Raw genomic sequence first — 6,627 nt, 5'->3', positions numbered from 1 at the left:
GCCCGGCTCACTTCTGTAAATCTGTATTTTACAAACTTTTAACAACTTGTATTGATTCTATATAATTAAAAACATACAGTATGCATAAATACATTTATAAAACATACAGCATATTAAATTAAAAATAAATAAGAATAGAGAATAGAAAAAAAGTACAGCATATAAAAGACATCCACATGCATAATCTGGAAGCTCATGGCCTATAATTCCCAGATGAGGGCTGCTGCAATTTTTTTTTTTTTTAGACAGGGTCTCACTTTGTCACTCAGGCTGGAGTGCAGTGGCGGGATCTTGGCTCAACGCAGCCTTGACCGCCCTGGTTCAAGCGATCCTCCTGCCTCAGCCCCCAAGTAGCTGGGGCTACAGATATATGCCACCACACCTGGCTAATTTTTGTATTTTGGTAGAGATAGGGTTTCTCCACGTTGACCAGGCTGGTTTTGAACTCCTGACCTCCAAGTAATCCACCTGCCTCAGCCTCCCAAAGTGCTGGGATTACAGGCCTGAGCCACCGTGCCCGGCCAGCTGCTGCAATCTTAAGATGGCCACATAATTAACACCTCTTAAAACTACAGGTCCCACATCTCTTCTGTCCTGACCTCAATCTAATCACACACAAACACCCTCCCCACCAACACACACATGGCAGTCCCCCCGTCAAGTGTCAGCTATGTGGCAGTTCACCTGGAGTCAGCTCCTGAGGTCAGTCTCCTGGGGTCAGCTCTGCAGCTGGTCACCTGTCCAGGCACTCAGCACTCGGGCCCTCCTTCCCCACTGTCAGCTTAGGGGTCCTCCTATTCTCATGAGATTTGCAGACAACCCTGTAAGCTCTGAGCCAAAGAGAAAGAAGACCTGAGGATGACATTGAGGGTCTGGATACCTCATCCTACCAGTCCTTGTCCCGGTCACACTCCCTCCTTGGCAGGGGCCCGTGCCACTGCTTCCATCCTCAGAGCAGGTCTCTGGGCTACTCCTGCCCCTGGGAGCCTTTGGGATCAGTTCAGACTCGGTCCTATAGCACAGCCTCTTCATCTGTCATCAGGCTCATCCTCAGGGCCACAGCAGGCAGCCCCCAGGACTGGGCACCTGATGTCCATTTTCTCATTCAACATCATGACACGCCCTGAAGGCAGGCGTTCAGTTTTATGAATGAGGAAAGTGGGGCTAAAGGAGGTGACGGGGAGGGCAGTGGAATGGGGCTGATTCTGGAGCCTGCTCTTACCATGTACCATACTGCCTCTCTTTCCCAGGCCAGTGCATGGGAGCCAGATGGTGTCAATTGCCAGCCCAAGGACACCAAGGTCAGCTTCCCAAAAGAGGCCCAGGGGTTGGGCAAGGAGGCCATTAAGGCTGCAGAGGCCAGGCCTTGCTTGCCCCTGGCGTAGGGGAGAATGACCCCTAGGCAGACTAGGGAAGGGCCAGGCACCAGAAGGTGCGTCCGCCTGCTCTCTCTCGCTGTAGAGGATCAGAGCCCAAGAAGCCAACTCCATCAGACACAAGGACCTTCAAGAACAAGGAACTAGGCTGGGCACGGTGGCTTATGCACTTCAGGAGGCTGAAGCGGGAGGATCACTTGACCCCAGGTGTTTGAGACCAGCCTGGGCTACATAGCAAGACCCCATATCTACAAAAAAAAATTTAAAAATGAGCTTGGTATGGTGGTGCATACCGTAGTCCTAGCTGCTCAGGATACGGGGGCAGAAGGATCATTTGAGCCCAGGAGCTTGAGGCTGCAGTAAACTATGATCACACCACTGCACTCCAGCCTGGGTGACAGAGCGAGACCCTGTCTCTAAAAAAAGAAAAAAACAAAAACAAACAAGGAACTCTGCCTGGGAGCCCAACTAAGTCCTGGGAAGGTGGGGACGGGGAGGGGGACAAGTGAGAAAGAGCCAGGAAGCCCCTCCTGTATAGCCGCCTGATTCCCACAGGCCTCCTGAGTCTGCCTCCCTGGGATCTGGACTCCCCTCCCCCAACTAAAGACTTCTGGGAACTAGCCCGCCTGTGGAGGCAGCATGGTGCAGGGGTTAGGAGCACTAACCTAACCCCTTTCTGCCGCTTTCTGGGTGGGTAAGACTTAGGTAAGTTACTTCCCCTTTCTGTGCCTCAGGTTCCCCATCTGTAAAGTGGGACTCACAGTAGTACTTACCACACAGAGTTGTCATAAGGCTAATTAGCTTAGTATTTCTTTTTCTTTTTTTTTGAGACAGGGTCTCACTCTGCCGCCCAGGCTAGAGTACAGTGGCGCGATCTCAGCTCACTGTAACCTTCGCCTCCCAGGCTCAAGTGATCCTCCCACCGCAGCCTCTGGAACCACAGGCATGCACCAGGCACCACAGGTGTGCCTGGCTAAATTTTTGTATTTTTCTGTAGAGACGGGGTTTGCCATGTTGCCCAGGCTAGTCTCAAACTCGTGAGTTAAGCAACCCGCCCACCTCAGCCTTCCAAAGTGCTAGGATTACAGGCATGAGCCACAGTGTATTTTCTTCTTTCCTTCTCTCTTTCTCTCTCTCTCTTTTTTGAGACAGAGTCTTGCTCTGTTGCCCAGGATGGCGTGCAGTGGTGTAATCTCAGCTCACTGCAACCTCTGCCTCCCGGGTTCAAGCAATTCTCCCACCTCATCCTCCCAAGTAGCTGGGATTACAGACACCTGCTACCATGCCCGGCTAAGTTTTGTATTTTTAGTAGAGATGGGGTTTCTCCATATTGGTCAGGCTGGTCTTGAACTCCTGACCTCAACTGATCCACCCGACTCAGCCTCCCAAAGTGCTGGATGACAGGCGTGAGCCACTGCACCCAGCCAAGCTGAGTTATTTTCTAAGTGCCCAGTATGCTGCCTGGCACAGGGTACATACCACAAAAGTGTTTGTTGTTATTGTTATTAGATACAGATATGACAAGCTAGGCTTTTAAAAATGGCAACTTTGAGCTGGCAAATGGCAAAGCTCCTAAATACAAATGCTGCTGACAGAACCCACGGGAAAAGAAACTGTTTACATGAAGCCTCCCTTCTAGAGCATGTGCTCATTCTCAGAGCCAGGGGCTCCTCTAGTCTAGGTGGGATTTCTAAGCTGAGCCTGCCTCTGGCCCAGGCTCCGGGATTCCTATGTCTTACCCTGACTCCCACCTAGCAGAATCAGGGGAGAATGGTGCGCTCCATGCCCTCACCAAACACCCTGGCCAATGGCCTCTGCATGCTGACCACCTCCCCCGCCATGGAGGGGTGCCATGGAGTTGGGCTCTCCCTCCTGTCTCTGCATTCCCACAGAGCTCGCCATGCCTGCTCCCATCGGATACCAGTTGTTTACCTGTGTCACCACAGCATGTAATTCTCACATAAGAGGGTGCACCTAGCTGTGCACAGCGGCTCACGCCTGTAATCCCAACACTTTGGGAGACTGAGGCGGGTGGATCATGAGGTCAGATGGTCAAGACCAGCCTGGCCAACATGGTGAAACCCCATCTCTACTAAAAATACAAAAAAAATTGTCACGGTGGTGCGCTCCTGTAATCCCGGCTACTCAGGAGGCTGAGGCAGGAGAATCGCTTGAACTTGGGAGGCAGAGGGTGCAGTGAGCCAAGACTGTGCCATTTTACTCCAGCCTGGGTGACATCGAGACTCCGTCTCAAAAAATAATAATAATAATAATAATAATGGTAGAAGGATTTTAAAAAGTGGATTATACGTTGCACGTATGCCTTATACAGGAAGATGAACCGATGGCCTACTCAAATATAAGCCCTTGGCCAGGCAGCAGATCAGTGAACCAATGGACATGGACATGTTTTAGGTGGAAATGAAATATTTATTGGGAAGGCATTAAAAACAGTAGCTGGCATCCACAGCAGCTTCTCCAGGTCAGTGGTGCTGGAGAGGTATATAGGACTGTATGGCCAGCCACAAAAAAAAATAAAATAAAATGTTTAGATTTGAGCTAATGCATTTTAATAATTCTCTACCTAAACTAAAGTAGTTACTCGACCAACAAATCACATTGGATAAAGGGCTATTCAACTATTCATTTCTCCCTGAGGCACGGTGGTTCACAGCCGTAATCCCAACACTTTGGGAGGCCAAAGTGGGAAGATTGCTTGAGCCCAGGAGTTGGAGACCAGCCTGGGCAACACAGCAAGGCTGGTGTTTTTGTGTCTGCAACACATACAAAAAATGAAAACATTAGCCAGGCATGGCGGTGTGCACTTGGGAGCTACTCGGGAGGCTAAGGGGGGAGGATTGCTTGAGCTCAGGAGTTCAAGGCTGCAGTGAGCCATGATGGCACCACTGCAGTCCAGCCTAGGAGACAGGGCGAGACCCTGTCTCTAAAAATAAATAAACTCTCATCCTAAGTGTGTCTAATGGTTCATCATCCGCTTTGGCCCTAACCCACATTTTTAAAACTCTGGTTGGAGTCGCTGTGCTGGGAGGAGCGGAAGCCATAGAAAGACATAAACATCTTCCCAGAGCACCCATTTGACTCTAAAGTTCGGGGAAAATATGCTTTATAGCAAAATAAACATGGATATATCATGGAATCGAATGTAAAATTAACATTCACATTAAAAATAGAAGTTGAAGCTTCAAAGTGTGGTCACAGTTGGGGTGGGTGGCTGCGAGCGAGGGCTGCACATCCGTCTCTTCTGGCTGGAGGGACGGGTGGGAAAGTGGGAGAAGCAGGGCCCATCAGGGTCAAGGTTACGCCAACTGCCAGCCATCTCCTACCCACTCCCCCGGGAACCCGCAGCATGAGGGCTCCTGGAGTGCTGCCTTCTGAGCCTCACAGGTGACACCAGAATCCACTGCTGTGGCCAAGGTCACCTGAGGGCAGATCTCACTGCAGGCGGCCATACCTTCCAGTCCAGGTCCCTTGAGCGGGCCAGGGGCTGCTCTTGCCACCATCCTGGGAGAGGAAGGAAATGGCCTGGTCAAGATCTCACTTCCAGCAGTGTTTGCCTCAGATACCCAAGCTCCTTCCTACCTTGAAAGGCTAGGAAACGCTGACAAGGCCACATGCAGTGGCTCATGTCTGTAATCCCAGCACTTTGGGAGGCCGAGGCAGGAGGATCTCTTGAGCCCAGGAGTTCAAGAGCAGCCTGGGCAACATAGCAAAATGGGATGTTTGTTGACATGTGCTCTGTGCATTCCATCTGAGTCATTCATGGGAAGATCCGATAAGGTAATGGATGAATAAAGCTTACTATACCCTGCAAACCTCAAGAACTCAGGACAGGAACACCTGTCATTAAAATCCACTGTGAGCCAGGCTGAGCCATCCTCACCCATAGTCCCAGTTACTTGAGAGGCTGAGGTGGTAGGATCCTTTGTGCTCAGGAGTCCAAGACCAGCCTGAACAGGCCGAGCGTAGCAGCTCACACCTCTAATCCTAGCACTTTGGAAGGCCAAGGTGTGTGGATCTCTTGGGCCCAGGAGTTTGAGACCAGTCTGGGCAACATGGTGAAACCCTGTCTTCCACTGAAATACAAAACTTCCTGGGTTGTGGTGGCATGCGCCTGTACTCCCGGCTACTTGGGAGGCTGCGGTGGGAGGATCCCTTGAGCCCAGGAGGTCGAGGATGTTGTGGGACATGATTGCACCTCTGCACTCCAGCCTGGGCAACAAAGTGAGATCTCATCTCATAAAAAGACCAGGCTGGACAGTAGAGTGAGACCCCAGTTTCTAAATAAATGAATTTTCAGGCCAGAGGCAGTGGCTCTCGCCTGTAATCCCAGCACTTTGGGAGACAGAGGCGGGCAGATCGCTTGAGGCAAGACGTTTGAGACCAGCCTGGCCAACATGGTAAAACTCTGTCTCCACCAAATATACAAAAATTAGCCGGGTGTGGTGGCGGGTGCCTGTGGTCCCAGCCTACATCGGGGGCTGAGGCATGAGAATCGCTTGAACCGGGGAGGCGGAGGCTGCAGTGAGCCGAGATCAGGCCACTGCACTCCAGCCTGGGTGACAGAGAGACTCCATCTCAAAAAAAAAAATTGTTTTTTAAAAATCCATTCCCTACCCCAGTGTGGGCCTCAAAGATTCATTCATCCCGCGGTAAAAACTGCAACTTTTTGGATGCTCATAACCTGGTCCAGGTGTTTTCCTATTTCCAATCTTTACCACATCTCTTTGACAATCCAGTCAAAGAAGTATTGTCATCCTAATTCTCAGATAAGAACCCAGAGATTTAAATTACTTGTCAAGGTCACCTACATGTTAAGTGTCAAAGCCAAGATATGAAGTCTCTAATTCTCAAGCTCTTGCTTTTAATGCTAATCTGCAGCTACCTTTTTATTCATTTTCAAAACACAGTCCCACTGGAGAAATGAAGCCATTTACATCTTAGGAAACGATCACATATTAGATGTGATCTGCACTCAATTTAAAAATGAACCACACATCATCACCGGTTTCCAAATGACATCAGATGGGCTGTTATTCAAATACTCATCACACCACACAAGAGGGAAAAAAAGATTCATGACCTGATCATGGCTCCTGGATGACCGAAACCATCAGAACAGGAGTTGTGGGAGTTGTGGTCTGGGAGTACGTCCTTTCCTTGGCTCTGAATATGAGGAAGATTTTCTGGTGGTTTTGGTTTTTTTTGTTTTTGTTTTTGAGACAGTTTTGTT

General features: G+C 49.9%; 2 protein-coding genes across 4 annotated transcripts in view; one reads left to right on the top strand and one right to left on the bottom strand.

Annotated features, from left to right (window-relative positions):
- The window catches only part of LOC108286071 (proline-rich protein 2-like), a 31,744-nt gene that overhangs the window by 9,423 nt on the left and 15,694 nt on the right, over positions 1-6,627 (top strand). The gene's annotated exons all lie outside the window — the stretch shown is intronic.
- The window catches only part of PIK3CD (phosphatidylinositol-4,5-bisphosphate 3-kinase catalytic subunit delta), a 75,259-nt gene that overhangs the window by 53,536 nt on the left and 15,096 nt on the right, over positions 1-6,627 (bottom strand). The gene's annotated exons all lie outside the window — the stretch shown is intronic.

Source organism: Cebus imitator, unplaced genomic scaffold, assembly GCF_001604975.1.
Source record: "Cebus imitator isolate Cc_AM_T3 unplaced genomic scaffold, Cebus_imitator-1.0 Scaffold15, whole genome shotgun sequence".
NCBI classification, from domain to species: domain Eukaryota; kingdom Metazoa; phylum Chordata; class Mammalia; order Primates; family Cebidae; genus Cebus; species Cebus imitator.
The sequence above is the reverse complement of the archived record's forward strand: the minus strand, read 5'-3'. Positions and strand labels throughout refer to the sequence as shown.